This window comes from Uranotaenia lowii, chromosome 1 (genome assembly GCF_029784155.1).
Source record: "Uranotaenia lowii strain MFRU-FL chromosome 1, ASM2978415v1, whole genome shotgun sequence".
In the NCBI taxonomy this organism is placed as follows: domain Eukaryota; kingdom Metazoa; phylum Arthropoda; class Insecta; order Diptera; family Culicidae; genus Uranotaenia; species Uranotaenia lowii.
Window position 1 is genome coordinate 66159995 of NC_073691.1, and position 17068 is coordinate 66177062.

Here is a 17068-nt window from a genome sequence, read left to right on the forward strand (position 1 = left end):
CGATCCATCTTTGCAAGGAAAATTCGGTGCGGGACACGGTCAGACGCTTTTGCAAAGTGAATATAGACTGAATCCTTTTGACAACCTTTCTCCAGACTATTACTCAGGAAACTAAAGTAACACATCAGATTCGTCACTGTTGTGGCCATGAAAAGCCATTGATGGACTGTGGGTGCGGCGCTTGGCAAAACTACCACTGCTTGCCCTTTCCCCCCTCAGGGATTAGGCTTTGACAACCCCTGGTGGTTGCCAAACAGTGGAGTGTCAACAGTGTCAACTGCTGTCAGCTTCTCGTAGATATCCTAAACGGAAAAGCACGGCAATGGGAATGTTTGTGTCTTAAGACTCGAGCGAAAACGCTTTAGAAGAATTCAGCAAACATATTAGCCGATTCGGTCAAGCTGGAGGAAGTGACACCGCGGAGGCATACATCAACGGGGACTGCGGCGTTTTGTTTTTTATTTTCGAGATGTGTCCAAAATGATGAGGGGTCATTTTTCATGTTTTCTTGAAGACGCGAAACATGTTGACGGTGAAGCAGCTCGTTTAAACTTTTAAATTCGTATTCTAAGCGTCTAAGATCATGTTTACTGTCTTCAGAGCGAATTCGATTGAAACATTTGCATGCTTTTCGAAGCTGGTTGCGTGGACGACGAAGATCAGAATTCCACCATTCGTGTTTCCTAGATATGAATGTATGGCGGCGCTTTGCCAGCAGATCGTGGCCTTGAGGGTAGCATACTTGTCTTCTAAGCCAACGTTCATGAGATCGAATCCCGGTCGTGACATAAACTTGCACACATAGTATGATGAAGGTTGGCGGTTTTAGCATTAGTGAAATGCTAACCGTGTATACCTTGGAATTGTACGCCTCAATGATGCAGCACATGCATGTGGATGGATCTTTTCAAGGGAACTTAGATTGCACTTGGAGATCCTACCTAATTATGTATGTGCTCGTAGTGCTACCGGTAAACAACTGCAACTTCAACAACCAATAGTGCAGGGGTGTCAAGTAGCATCACATCAAGACATTCTCAATTGGTTGAGTTGAGAGCAGCTGCAACTAGCTCGAAATTACAGTTTCTGAAATCAAAATCGAGTTCACCAACAGGCTCTTCAGAAGGACCAACGTCAAAGGCAACGTCGATGCAAAAAATATACGGCTTGTGATGGCGGTCCACTGGAACCAGGTCTCACCGGCTTCCGAGAAATTTTGGCGACAACACTAGCGCCAAAAAAGATTTTACGGACTGAGATCCAAGCTCAAATTGTGTAATTTGTTACACACACTACTGCATAAAAATCAAAGCAGCTGGCGTTTACTTTTTTATTTACATCCCAGTTCTCTTTGTTTACAGTGGTCAAAGTTGCAAAAAATGTGAATTTTTCAAAGTTGTTCAAATATGTTGGATATATATGTAACTGGATTGAACATTATGAGCTTGTGGAATATACACCAGCATTTCTGTACAATTCTGGACAATCAGGTTGTTTGGCTTGCAAGATTCGTTCCTCCTGGGATCCTATATCGGAAGTTCCGTCTGCTGTACAGCTGTAATTCGATTTGTTTTGGATTTGAAACATAAATTTATACACTTTAAACTTATCAACTTACCGGAAGAATAGAAGATTCCATTTTTCTTGAATTCTGCTAAAATGTGTCGCACTGGCAAACGATCGAGTTCGGTGTTGGTTGAATCCTCGCAAGAAAGGGCAGCCAAAATTAATGATCAATCTGTCTAATTGGTTCTTCTTGAATTTTTCATAAGCCGTTCTATCGGATGCTTAGCTGAAATTAAAGTCGTTGATAACACATTCCTGAATCTCCTTCTTGCATCCTGATTTGGATTCAGAATCAAATTTCGTTCACTTTTAGTTTGTTTACTTACCGGTGTAGCGAATTTTCTTGACTTTTGATGAATGCTAGGGGAATCCGTTCCGCTGGCGAACGATCGGGGTCAGGGTTGACTGGAAACGGCCAGTTGCAACAAAATGTTCCATCAACAGTGGGAAAGAATAACAATTCACCCATAGTGCAAATTGATTGGCGTAAACAATGTAAACAAAAATCTTGTTTGGGAAAAGTGACGTTTGTTTTCAATGTATAAGTGAGAGCGGCAATCGTCAAGTGCAAAGCTTGGATCAGATCTCGTTGGATGGCAGCACCGTATGCATTGTGTTGTTGTCTCCGAAGATTCGTTCGTGAAATAATATGCCCGATCATCTTGATAGTTAGGGATCTTTGACTGGAACTATCGGGGTGGGAGATTCAATCATGTTTACTTTGACGGGATCGTTTGAGAAGGTAAGGTCTAAAAACCGTAGATTGTTGTTCGGTACGCCACAAAGCTCATGTAACCCAGTGAAGAGTAGCGTTTCAGATAGAGCGATTTCAATTTCGGTTAAGGGGTTTGTCGGTAGGTAGCTATGAATGTCGAGATCATATGTCCAGCGGAGGTGTGGCAGATTATAATCACCCACAACAATGACGAAATCTCTGACATATGCTTTACTGTTAATCTATTAAACGGCAGTTTTATTCATATGCTCCCCAGCGATGGAGTCATCCTACACCGTTTGCGGACTGATGAGGATCGTCTGGTGAAAGACATCAGACCGGTAGACGTCATCAGGTTATAGATAATCAAGTCAATTTTTTTTGCAATACATTGTTAAACCGTACGTCTCAAGATTGCAGGTGTACAGTCCTCAAGTCGTAGGTCGTTCGTTTAAGATCGTCAAGCCAAATGGCCAGACCGTTTAGAGTCAACAGGTCTGTAAAGACTTCCGGAACGGTGATTTTCATGAAGCTTGTTAAAGTAGTCTAAAAGGTGAAGTTCATCTGGCCGTTGAAGGTTATCAGTTTGATAAAGTTAATCAAGCCGGTGAAGGTAGCCAGTTCATTATTTATCAGCCTGTCGTTCAACCAGCCGTTGATAAACTGACTATAGGTAATCAAGCTTATTATTTTATGTACATGGTGTTCCGTCTCTTGACATGTCTTGCCCAGCGTATTCATCCAGCCTTCGCCACCATCTGTATATTGGTTTCGCCGTAGAGCCGCGCGAGCTCGTGGTTCATCATTCGCCTCAAAACTCTGTTCTCCTGCACGCCTCCAAAGATGGTTTTTAACACTCCGAGTGTTTGCAGGTCATTCTAGAGCAATATCCACGTTTCGTGTCCGTAGAAATTGCTTGTGGAGTCCATAGTAGAAACGACTTCCGCTGATCAATCAATCGCCACTGGATCTCACGGCTGGTGTCATTGTCTGCGGTCACCAGTGACCCGAGATAGACAAAGTCTATCGACTATCGTGTCGTATGCGGCTTTGAAGTCGATAAATATTCAGGTGGTGTGGCGTTAGGCGGCGGAGTAGGATTCGGGACAACACTTTGTAGGTGTTATTGAGGACAGTGAACGCTCGGTAGTTCTCACAGTCCAATTTGTCGCCCTTCTTGTAGATGGGACATATTACCACCTCCTTTCACTCCTCCGGTGGCTCTATGTCGTTGGCTACGCCAGCGTTGAAACTTCCCCCATCATCTTGGTCTTCTGCATGTGCGCCTTTCAGGTGTTCATCGAAGTTCTGCTTCGACCTACTGATCACTTCACGATTGTCCGTCAGGATGCCTCCGTCCTTATCCCGGCACATTTCGGCTTGCGAAACGAAGCCTTTGCGGGATGCGTTGAACTTCTGATAGAACCATCGTGTTTTTTGGGAACGGTATTCGAGATATAGATCCCCAGATCATAGATTGTTAAGTCGATGGTTCTCATGCAGGCCGTTGGTCGCCAGCTGAAAGTCGTCAAGTCATTTATTATAGTTAAGCCGTTATAGCTCTTTTTATAAATCTTATAATAGTTCAGGCTGGTAAAGGTCGGTGGTCCAGTAATGGTCTATAGGCTGTTAAAGGTTGTCAATGAAGGTCGTCATGCCTTAAAGTCGTCTAGTTTGAGGTTATCAAACCGTTAAAGGGCGTTTGGCTGTAGTTCATCAAGCTATTGATTTTCAAAACGTAGGGTGTTAAGCTGTAGGTGTTCAGGTCGATGGTGATCGGGCTGAAGGTTTACTAAGAATAATTCTCCAGGCTTCATCAAGCTAATTACCGTTGTAGGGCCAGCGACGGTTGTCAAGCAGGTTAAAGTCGACAGGTCTGTAAAATTCATGAATTCGTGAAAATTGTCTTAAGTCACCAAGCAGTTTAAGGAAGATTAATTTCGTCATGCTACAGATCATCAACCCGTAGTTTATCACGCCGTAGATTGAATAGTCATAGGTATTCAAGTCGTAATGAGTAAGGTTGTAGTCCATTAGAATATACAGTCTTAGGCATTGATTGTGATATGAAGAAGACACAAGACACAAATTTTAATTTTTATTAATAGCATAAATAGCTACTTCATTGTAACAATTTGCCTTTCGCGCACTCCTCGTTCTTTCGGCTACACAGCAATTCATAGTCATCGCCAGGATCAAGTTCACTCTATATTCCGTACAAATACAGCGCTTCGTCCTATGATACATTTTCTCCAGTTGTCCACATGTACATCAATCGCATTTGTTTGTGTGTTTATGACCGTCGTTCAAGATGTATTTGTTCTTGTTTGTGATTTTTTTTCTTTGTGTTTGTGCAGCCTTAATCTTAAACGTTCTCCAGCCAAGCAGATAAGAAGTGTTTTGTTTTGTTGCTAGCAGTTCTAACCAATAATTTTTTTTAGATAATTTTGTTTACCTAAGTTTGGATTTTCGATTAAATTTCTGGCAACCATCAAAAATGTTTTTCCTTCGAGTATTTTTGTAGATATTTTCTTTTTTATTTGGAAATGCTGAAACGGTTGCTCAAAAGATATGTTTCCAATATGCTTGCGTTTGTTTTGTATGTTTGCTCGCTTAGAATAACATTGTTCAGATATTTCATTGGTTGTATTTTGTATTTCCTATAATTTTGATTAACTAATTTATTATTGACATATGTTTTTGTTGGTTTCAGATTTGTCCTGTTGAAAGTTTGATTTGTAATTTGTTTTTTCGAGCTCGGTTTCATTTGACATTTTTCGTGAGGATACATTCAAATGATTTAGTTTTTGTCCAAAGCCTCGCATTTTGTCGTTGTTATTTAATACTTTCATTTAGCTAACAATTGAGATATGGCGATTTGCCTTAGTTGTATTTATTATGATATTTACACTTTGTTCTAGTGCTTTCTTGATTGACTTCAATTATTTCTAAATAATTCATTAGAATGGCATGTCCTAGCAATTCAATCGATTTTTTTATATGATACATGTGAAGCTGTGAGGATATTTATTGATTTAGTATACATTTTTTCTGCCTGCGGTATCCTAATCTGGAAGTATTTTCTACTCAACTCAACGGATCTTGATAGCTCAAGGAATAACAACGATTCCAACATGTAAACAAATTTAAATTTGTAAATTAAACATGTCTATTGAAAAATTTTTGAACAAATCAAGAGAACTCCAACTTTCGTACAATTTTTTTTTCTTGAATTTACCTCGTTTCGTTAATTTTCTTTAAAATACTAAGTCCACAACAAACAACATATTTGTGGTTTAACATTCGACTTTTTGAGTTTATCCATATAAACCCAAACACAAGCCAAATTAGTATCTTCCATCATTCCGGTTCAAAAGTTCCTGATATGCTTTCATGTTAGCTGCATGTTGAAAGGAGCAAGCACACAAACCAAAAAAGAACTGATCCTGATGTTAAAGAAACAATTTCCCACAGAACAACTTAATCAAAAGTAATCTCCTGTCTGGGTTATGTCCATCTATTCATCCATCCATCCAGCCTTTCTTTCATCCTTGCGCCCTCGAGTCCCACCCTTCGGAGAGCCAGCTGAATGAACTGATTTTGATTGATGATCCCGGATGCTTCCGTAGTTCTGAAGCGAGCAGAGCGTCTGTCCTTGTGGCTAAAATTCGGACCGTATGACACAGTGCGATATTTCTTCGGTCTCGGAAGGCCATGGAACGTTGTTCAAACAAAAATTCAAACTTTCACTTCTTTTCGAACAAACCTTCTTTTAAACAGTCCTCAAATTGTAATTCCATTCTTTAAAGAATGTTGTTTCTGATTTTTCTTAAAAACTTGATTCAAAATCAATTTTTTTTGTTATCTGCCTTTTTTTACCTAGTTTGAAACACATTCCTTGGGGGTCAAAACTGTGCGAAAAGAAATTCAATTGTCCACTTTTGCGCTGGTCAGCAGCAAACGGCTGGTGTTGGCTTTCATACTGTTTGCTACTTTTATTTGGCAGCCGCCATAGTTTTGGTTCAAGTTTAAATCGAATGGGTTTACAAAAGCATTATTTCAATCCTCGCCAGTCGGTCAACGGTTTGATTGATGATGGGAGCGTGTTGTAGTCCTGCTCGCTGTCAAATTCGGTCACTTGACCGGATGCTAAGCATACCATCTTTCTTCTAGTTTGCAGGAGCGCTTTGTGACACGACATGGTTAATGAAGCTTGAGACACAAAATCTAGTTGACCTTGAGGATTGCAATTTGAAAATTTGGTGTCTCGGTACCAATTGAAGATTTGCAAAACAGTCAGTTAAAAAACCAAAAAAAATATTTGGGGCTTCAACTGCGAGTCGAGTGACGGGACTCGCGAAATGTCACTGCGTCGTCCTGATTTCAAGATAAACGTCAGGGAAGGAACATTAGTTCAGAGCTAAGAAGAACGATCACAGCCAATTCGAGCTTACATTTCTTGACTCGATGATCTTCTGGAGACAACATTATAAGATGAAATTTGACAAGTCACGTAAAGTATAACGCAGAACGAGTCATATTACTTCAACTCAATGACTTAGTATCTGTATTTGTTACACGATCTACAAACTCGTAGATAATGACCCCAGATATTGAAAGAATTTGGGAAGAATTAGGAACTTTGTAATGAAAGGGTGACATGAAAGTTTCTCTGTCAAAAAGTGGTCATAGGAACCAAGGAAGGCCTTGTGATGGTCGAAGTAAGCAGGATTTTATATATTAGAAGTAGTGAACCTGTATATAAGAGAAGTGACATCTGAAACACAAAATTCCAATCGAGCAAAAGAGTTGTCAAAATCGAATCCAATCGATCCGAGCATTTTGACGCAGATCTTTTACCTTTCTTATTGAAAACTCAACCAAAGAAGGTATTGTGATTTTTGTTATAGTTCATACAGATAATTTTTTAGCTGGTCATATGCATTTATGATTAGGTGCAATTTTTTTCAATGCTTTGGTGAATCTGGTTCTAGTGAGAAAACTAACTGATTATTAAGGAAATTCAAGTCATTCATACCGTTTATCGCGATCCTTTGGGCATCGAGTTCAATGTTGTTTTGTTGGATTGAAGGAGCGTTCAGCTCTAAAAGCTTGAACATTGAGCCAGAAAACAGTGCTGGGGATTTTTTTGTCCAAGATTTCGGCGATGTTGCCACATATTTTATTTTAAGAGGGATCAGATGTCGCTTCTCTTATATGAAGGTTCACTAATTAGAAGTTGAGCTTCACAAAAGTTGATGATTATGTAAGCAGGAGACCCACAGTTTGAAGCCTCGTGATTTTTCGGACAAATTTGTAAGTTCCTTAAGAACGTTGGAGTACATGGTTCTTTTGGAGCTTTGACAAAGCTGAAAGTTGACCTGGAGAACGTAACCAAAACCTATCACACTGAGTACACAGCAAAGCAGAAGGAAAACTACATAGATAAGGTTAACGACGCTGGAAAACAACATGATTTGACCAAAACATATTTTATAGGGCGACGAAACGGGAGTGAAACTTATTCAACATGTCCTTACTTTACCCAGATGCCAGCATTGATCGGCTATTGCTGGATAGTCTTAGTCAAACTAGGCGCACAGCCTTGAACTGTGGGAGATGACCAGAAAGCTGCTCTCTCAGCAAAATGCAACTAATACGCCATCACTAATGCCATATTCGTTTTCATCCTGGTGGTGCACCGGTAGTGCACCAAGTGCTGTCAAAACGTTTTTTTTATATGAAGATGACAGCAGTTGGTGCACAACCATCTTTCCACCAGATGAAAACGAATATGGCATAAGTTCTATGCCGAATAAAGAAGAGGATTCCACTATCACGAAAGAGAGAATAATTTCAGAGATGTGTAATCGAGAGAGCTTGTTTCTATCCAAACAGGAAAACATTAAAATTATCATTTACCGCTGAGTGAGGTTAGAATCTTAGTTTATGTTCTAAAGCACACAATCAAGGTTCAAGAAGGTGCCTTGAGAAGGGACAGAGAAAGACTACTCCGAAATACCGAAGGCGATAAGATGCCTCGTTACGGTTGTGCCAAGACTTGGAAACTTAACAGAATATGATAGGAGGAATGTTTGGATCGACCAAAATTGCTGTGGTTGAAGTACATTAGCCCATCTGAGAAAGCAGGGGCCCTTATTCTGCGCCGCGCGTGACGTGATGATTGTCACCTCACCTCGGAGTCACCGTGAGATTTGTCACCTTATTCCCGGAGTCGATGTGGGTAAAGTGACAGGAGCTCATTCTCTGGTGAGTGACTGAATGAATCCATGTGTCAAATTTGCTCGGTTTGCTTTTATTTCGTTCGCGTTTTCAAAATTTAATATTTAAAATTTAATAAACTAGTGCGAATTCCGGTTCGCAAAAGGCATCCGTCGAATTAACCGGTGTAAGCAAGCTGCCCAAGCTGCACTTGGAGCTGAGGACCAGAGCGGATGTGAAAAAAAAGGAAAACCGATACGGAAAGATACGGTATCTTAGCTCAGTTGGATTAAAAGCCGAAAATTGACAAATCCGGAAGTCTACGGCAGCGGTCTAGGCCAGTCAGCGCAAAAGTGGATTCAACTTGGAACATCGGTGCCAACATTTGAAGCTATTCAGGTTAGTATAGAAGCATTAATGTTTTGATTGCAGATGGCAAAAACATCTTACTGCATTTGCGTTGGTTTTGTTTCAGCACTATATTTGGTGGTTCTAACAAAAGGAAACGCGTCACGCTGCTGGGAGGAACCAATTATTCCAACTGGAAGCGCATCAACCGTACCAACATCGGCATTTGTCATTCCGGAAAGACATGAAGAACTATTTCAATACAGAACACATAAATTCTGAATTTTTATGTTGTTTTTTTTTTAATTAAAATTTAGATTTAGTTGGACAGTTCTTTAACAAAAAAATTGTTATCAAACCACTATTTAATAGGAGAAAATAAATTTAAAATTAAAATGTTGGGTTCATAGGAAAAGATTAAATTTCAATTACCACCAGAATTAAAGATTAAAATACAAAATTCTGGTTACATGGGAAAATTTGACGTCTTTTCCACATTTTTTTTTATAGAAATGCCTTGTATTAGAATTTGAAGTGAATCATACATGTAATTGGGTTCACATTCAAATGTATCGTATTTAATGCATATTTGAAGCCATTTTTCGACTAATTTTCTAACTCGTCGCTACCTGAAAAGGTACCGACAATTTGTAATTCAGATTAAAATTAAAGATTTTCGACTAGATATGCTAATTTTTTTTATGATTTTTAGAAGAAAAAAAAGTGGCTTTAAATGAAAGATAAACAATTTGAACAGACTATTTCTGTTTATTTTTATCTATTGTGTTACAATTTATTGTTAAAATGCCGCTTTGTTCACGATTTTGCTTAGATTTGTTCTTCGTCGTCACCTGAAAAGGTACCGACAAAACCGACACCTAAAATCGTCACCCGAATGCGACGATTCTCACCCACGGTGACTACGACAATAGGGTAAGAACTCACAAAGTTCATCCGAAGTGACAATCCTCACCTAAACCGACTACCGGAATAGAGTGACTTGGGTGACTCGACTATCATCACGTCACTCGCGGCGCAGAATAAGGGCCAGGGTTTCTTGGAATCATACACCGAAAAAACTCTTCACATGAACGCTACGTGAAAATGTACATGGATTTTTGCCACCATGAAAATCACGTGAAACCTACGTGAATTTCAGGTAGCAAACAGAGCTCGCACAGCAAGCAGATTTCACGTAATTTCCACATGAGCTGTACATGGAAATAACGTAGCTCGAATGCGAAAAGAGATTCGCTATGCTACATGCAATTCACGTAGATATTACTGAAATATGAAGGTAGGAGGATTTTTTCGTATCTTTTCAAAAAAAAAACTTTGTGGATTTTGCGAGAGATTTAATTTTTTCAATTTTAGATACATTTTTCAATTTCACTTTTTTCACTTCACTTCACTTAAATCAACATCAAATTCTCGCGAAACAGTCGTTATTGTTTGCCTCCTTGGTCGTCTTAGCTGCTCAACTTCGAATTCTGTTGAAAAGCAAAAGATATAAGTGACGAACGACACAATCATTTTTAACTTCTTACCAAAAATCAGCTTCCTCATCACTAAGAAATGTTCTTCCTGACAGCACCAACTGTTGCAGCCACGCCATATTCAGAACTGTTTTCTTTCACATAAATGTAACGTGAATAAGCTATTTAGAGTTACGTGAACATCACATGAAATGCACCAACTCCGTCTATACTTAGCGGATTACTGGATTTTCACTTAAATCAGATGTGTATTCGTTTTGGCAAAATACAACTACATATGTGAATTTCACGTAGCAATCAAGTGGTTTCTTGGTGGGTTCCAAGTGCTTCACGTAAATCAAGCAAAAATTCGCGTAATCAACCCCTACGTGAAAATCCAGGTGAATTTTACGATTGTTTTTCGGCTGAGTGTAAGCTTGAGAAGTCGACATCTCTGAGAGCCTACACTCAAACCCAGCCTAGAGGCTGTTCAAATATTACGAAACATAGTTTTTGATCATTTTAGGCGGTTACACATCCATATTAGATTTTCTATCCAAAATCTACAAAGCGTAACAAGATCTTATAGCCCCTCTGCCTCCTAAATACGTTACGTGATATTTGAACGATCCCCAATTGGAAATCCTACGGGTTGTCTGAGACACACTCTTGACTATGTAACCACCACCAACTAACTAACTAACTAATTATTAACGCAGAACACCAGGCCTGCCGTCCTACTAATTCCTTTCCGTCTCCAGTCTTGTGCTTGTGGAGCTTGTTGTTCTTCGCAGAACAATCCACTGGCTTCGTTTGCCGATCTACCGAGGGTTGATCCATGCAAATCCATCCATCTAAGAAAAATCAATCCAGATCCACAAAAAATTTGAGAACCGTGAACAAACCGCCGATACCTAGCGTGCCTTGTCGGAGTCCTTCATCCCAAATCTACATTTCAAAAAGATTCCTTTTAATTCAACCACGATAAATGAAAAGTTCATATATCAGTATTTCGATAGCAACACTACCTTCTTCAGTGAACGTTTTCGATTGATGAATGTGTATCGTTTCCTCAATCGTTTCATCAATCGAAAACGTTCACTGAAGAAGGTAGTAAGTTGCTATCGAAATACTGGTATATGAACTTTTCATTTACCGTGGTTGAATTAAAAGGAATCTTTCGATTGCTTTGACTCAGTTGAATCATTCAACCAAGTAGGCTCATACCACAACAGAGTGAAGATGTGATTGCAATTCTCACGCCCCTGGCGAAAAAAAAAACATAAACATAGAGGAAAAAAGTCGTGCAAAGTATTGGAGGAAACCGTGGTTAGTTCCGGGCACATCTGAAACGCTGGAGGTAAGCGTGCAAAATATCTGTTTCATCAACCTTACCATCGCTCTTGCAAAAGATTTCGCTCCACCACTGAGCGACGCGATTCAGGTGCCACTAGTACTTGGAAGCACTGAGAAAAGGGGCCGAAACAAGCGGATTTAAGGTAGCCTGTGGAAACGCAATTCCTGGTGGAGTTTAAAGAAGCCGGCAATTATATTTGAACCAGCAGGCGGTTACTCAGAGGTCAACTTACCAAAGTACCAGCAAATCCAGAGAAATAGAGGTCAAAGTTAGTGGCAAATTAGGATTCAAGTTAGATAATTTCCTGATTGGAAAATTTGATCCTCTTCAGGACCCCTTTTTTATACGGGTGGCTTATCTTTTCTACGGGCGGCTTACCTTTTCAACAGCCCTGATGATGTCAACGTCTTGCAGAGACAGTTTAACATCTTCGTCGCCTGGTGTGATGTCAATTGACTTCCCTTGAATCGCAACAAATGCACGGTAATTTCGTTTTCACCCAAGCGGCTCCCGCTATCGGCTGTAGACCTTAGTGTGATCCTGGACAAACGGCTGGATTTCAAGATCCACACGAAAAACATCGTCGATAAAGCCTCCAGATGCCTGTGTCTTTCATTCCACATGACAATAGACTTTCAGGATATTTATTGTCTCAAGAGTCTTTACTGCAGCTTGGTTCGATCGTCCCTCGAATATGCCTCGGCTGTATGGTGCCCTACTACCAAAATGGCTCCGAACGTATCGAGGCCATCCAGAGGCGGTTTCTGCGTTTCGCTCTCCGGAACCTGTTAGAAGCACTCCAACTCGAGGCTACTCGAGGTACGATCTCGAGGCTTGAGGAATCGTGATCTTCAGCTCTTTGCTCCTCCTCTTCCCTCATTTGCTATTATTTGGATCAATATGTGACTTGTTGATGAACAATAAACAAACAATAAACAAACGATCGTCGGAGTAAGCCGGCAAGCATTGTCGGAGTTGTTCAAGCGAATGGTGACAGCAAAGAACGTCAAGTGAAGGCAGCGGAGGAGTGTGGATGCTGCTGAGTGCGGCCGGAGTGCACCCATTGGGGGTCGTGCTCAGTTTTTAACAAACAGCAGCCGGAAAGGAGAATGAGTGCACGATTGTGGTCGTCTTCAACGAAACGGTGCGGCGTCTGAGTCGAGAGAATCACTTTAATAGTTTCGAACCTGGGACTTCAGGAAGGTTTTCGTTCCCATCAGCAGTTAAGTTGCTCAAAGTCACAGGTTTAGCCTAATTATCGAACCTAAATAGACGTGCGGTGTAATTTGAGGAAGCTTTGTAGAAGGTATATTAAGAATGGTGAATATGCGATGCGGGTAATCAGTGTACCATCTGTTTCAGTTAGCATTCGTAGAAGCGGGAATGCTGCCCATCTCGGTTTTGTTGGTGGAGAATGTGCATACTCAACTGGAATATAGGCATTCACAATGTGTAAAATTGAGCCTGCAAGATCGCCAAGACCAACTGGCAGCAGCCGTTCGACAGCTCAGAAAAAAAGAGAGAACAAACGTCAGGGACTGAATCAAAATAAACTTGGTGAACTGGATAGAAGTCATATAGACAGGCGTGTACAAACACGGGTTGTATTATATAACCTTGCTCAAGGCTGCATCTTTGTGCGCAGAATTGGTGTCTTTGACGTCGGGAAATATGATAGATGAATGCGTCGAATGAACAAAAACATCAAGATTAAAACTAAATAATCTTGTAGCAAGCTCACATCACAGGAACGCGATTTTTCGCTTAGAATCATCTGGTTCATTTCAGTATGCACAGAGAAAAAGGGATCTGTAACGAAGCTTCACGCCTTGATAAACTACAAGACAGAGTTAGAAAAGTAAAGGAAATGATGATCTTGAGACGAATTAAGCGAAACACTGCAGTTGTGACCAGACCTTCTAACAACCAGCTTGGCGTCAGGAGAATGAAATGCACAGTTGACTCCATCCTAACTGAGAAGACCCAAGAAAATAGAAGGGTACGCTTTTCTGTGAAAGTAGTGCTGGAGATGCGCAACGCATTTATTAGTTTGATGAGAATACCGACACAAATTTTTCAAGACCGCATGCTACGGAGATGGAAAAATCAGTTAAACGGGCTTGTAGATGAAACAAGAGAGCCTGGACAAACTCCCTAGCCCGAGAGTGAGAAAGAGCGTAGGACTGAGCATTTTGAACAACATTTTCGAGTCACAAACAGCATTACCACATATACAGATTTTTCTGTAAGTATACAGATTTTTTGGAAATTTTCATGCACAGAATCTGTATATACAGATTACAGATAATTGGAAATTTATACAGATTTCATACAGATTTTCAGAAAATTAGAGATTTTCCAAGATATTTTGATTATACTTCGAGTCAACCAATAATAATCTCCTTCGATGATTCAATCATTCATCAATTATCACGCTTGCAAATAAGGAAAAACTTCCAGATTAGAGTTCGGAACCGTTACAATGCAATACAACAATCAGAGGGTTGAATAAATTTTTAAAACCTGTGTTAAAGAATCATATACCAAAATTGGTCAAAGACTGTTGACACAATGTTCAAATCCCATCTAATCTTTAAACCCCAGAAGGACGCAGATCGTTATATTTATATCATCCTGAAACCAGTGTTCTGAATATCAATCAAAACAAACACTCAGGATGCGTTTCCTGTTGGAAACATTCTGATTGTATAATGGGAAAGCGCCTCTCGCAACTGCTTCGCCTGGCTGGTATGCAATCTCGATCAGCGCTCCTATCAGCTATGCAAACCGAGTCGCATCATTCAGAATAATCGGTTTAGCAAACATCGCATATCGGAGATGATTGAGATACAAACTGATCCATTCTGAATGTAGCTCACTCAGTATCTGCCTGAATTATATGAAAATCAAAATTATTTTTTGCAGGACGAGAAAAATCAAACAATTGTGAGGAACACCATAAATTCTCAGTAATTTTAACGTGACGGACGACAGTTTAATAAAAGAACTTGTAAAAATTGAAAAACACGGCGAAATTGAACATCTTTCCCTCACAAACACAACTACAATTTGATTTTAATCATACTGATGTTAAAAAATGTTATAACAACAGATAAATTTATTAATTTGCTGTATATCAAATCAAACAAAATACGCTAATGATCGGCTTCATGTATCACTCACTCACTGCCTGATCCATTCACTCCTGATCGAAGACCAACAAGATTCGCCATATGCATTGCGCATTGGTGAGATTCCAATTTGATGATGGTGCTGCACTGTTTTGACAGCAAGCATCTAGCGAGGTGATCTGTATTTTAGCGATGAATTGAACGATCGATGATCGGGTAGGTCGAGTAGCAATCAATAACGAAACCCGACCGCTGTACGTTCAGGTGCGAAGGGCAATCAGAAACATTCATTGAAAATGAGTGATATTCAGAACACTGCCTGAAACCACAGACAAACAGACGGGACACTCGAATTTCATTCTTCGCAAATCGGTTTCAGAAATCTAGAAGCTAGGCAATGTCGACACTAGAGTACACTGCTATCGAATAAAAGATTCTCGATCGTGGTAGCCTTCCGTTTTTTCCATATCACCATGGTCTTCGACATAATTCAAAATAAACATAAACAAAGTGCCTTCGTGTTCGCAAATTTTCCTTTGATCTGAAGAAAAAGTTTCTGTAGTTTTTCCGACATCGATAACTTTGGGTTCCGGAATCGGTTGGATGGAAGAAAAACCATATGAGCTATTCGTTAACGGTTGTGTAGTTTAAGTGACAATTCATATGTATTTCGGTGCAATTTTTTTTTATCGGCAAATTGAACAGTACAGTGAAATTGGAACAACTTCTTCATTCCCTCCTAAAGCCTGGGTAGTAGATTCCAAACTACCCTAGAGTTTTGTCAAGTCTGGAAACTTGAACTCGCGCAAGATTCCTATTTCCTGTTTACTCAAAAGAACTTAACTGATAGCTGCGAGACTGGACCGAAGAAAATTGGTGTTGAATCAGAACCTAATGGGAATTGTCGCTTTTTATCATAGGTTTTAATAAAATATATGTTGAATTAAATTAGTATTATTTATTTCGAAGCCATTCTCATTTCTTTTCATTCTCATTGTTTTTACAATTGACATTGAATTGATGTTAATGTTGGTTATGAAAGTCTACTCTAGAGTGAATGAAAACTATATCAGTAACAATATAGGAATCTAAAGCTGAATAAGCTGTAACTAGTTTCAAAAAGCAAAATGGTGCGTAACCTTTTCTATTCGGAAGCACAGAACATCCACAATTACAATCTTCTTCCCAAAACTTGCAAAAATATTTACATGCAGATTCGCAAAAGTTTCGTTTGCAACAACTATTCTAGGATGTTGGTGAGCATGAACTGAACGAAAATAACATTGCTTAGTCATACACTTGTTGTTAAACCTTTGATTGACTCGTTGAATCTGACTTTATGTACTTCGTAGCCAGCAGAATAGGTATCTTATTCAAACCTAAAACAAACATAAACTTGAGTAAGATTGTTAAAAAAGAAAAATCCAATACCTCTGAGCAAACGATGAATTGATTGTTTACAATCGGACTTGAAACGCCAAATTGCCAGAGGTGACCATGATCCATTTCTAAAATTGAAAATGGTTGGTAGGCAATGTCGCCAACAGATGGCAATGCAGTAGTTTTTGCGAAGAATTGAACGGAATTTCTTCAGAGTGTCCTGTCTGTTTGTCTGTGACTTTGCGCGACCAGATTTTTCACGCGTAGCGGGGATGTATTTTGTCCCTAACAATTAATCGGACAAAGTTGAACCAAAAACGGTTCGCGTATACAAAATATCAGTTTTAACACTGGTTTGACATGTCGCACTAATAGTAGCCCGCGGTAATGAGCAGCGTAGTCAAAATTAGTGTGCTACGCGTTATAAAAAAAGGTCACCGTAGTTCAGCGTTAGTAACCGGAATAGAAATTTTTGATACAGATTTTTGAGATTTTATACAGATTAAAAAGATTTTTTGGCTCGAAAATACAGATTTAAATGTGGCAACGCTGGTCACAAATAGCGATGGCCAACAGAACCCGCAGCTCGAAGCGCCAACAGTAAGTCGCATCAATAGCGTCAACTCGGAAGCGCCCTCGCTGGCTGAAATAGAAACGACAATCAAAAACATGAAGTCCAAAAAAGCGCCTGGGATCGATTGCATTCCTGCTGAGATGCTCAAAGCCTACCCTGCCTTGTCAGCATAAATGTTGTGTGAGTACTGCAACATTCCCGACTGACTGGATGCAGATTATCCTTGTAAAGGTTCCGAAGAAAAAAGACCTGACCGAGTGCGGTAGCTGGCGAGGCAAAACGTTGATCTGTTCAACTCTC

At 39.9% G+C, this 17068-nt stretch overlaps 1 long non-coding RNA gene across 1 annotated transcript; it reads right to left on the reverse strand.

The window, feature by feature from the left end:
• Positions 1-1352: 1352 nt before the first annotated feature.
• LOC129738994 (uncharacterized) lies at positions 1353-2047 on the reverse strand. The gene is made up of 3 exons (XR_008735711.1): positions 1893-2047; positions 1619-1792; positions 1353-1555 (listed from the first exon to the last, which is right to left on the reverse strand). It is a non-coding gene; the product is annotated as an uncharacterized LOC129738994 (long non-coding RNA).
• Between the last annotated feature and the right edge of the window lie 15021 nt (positions 2048-17068).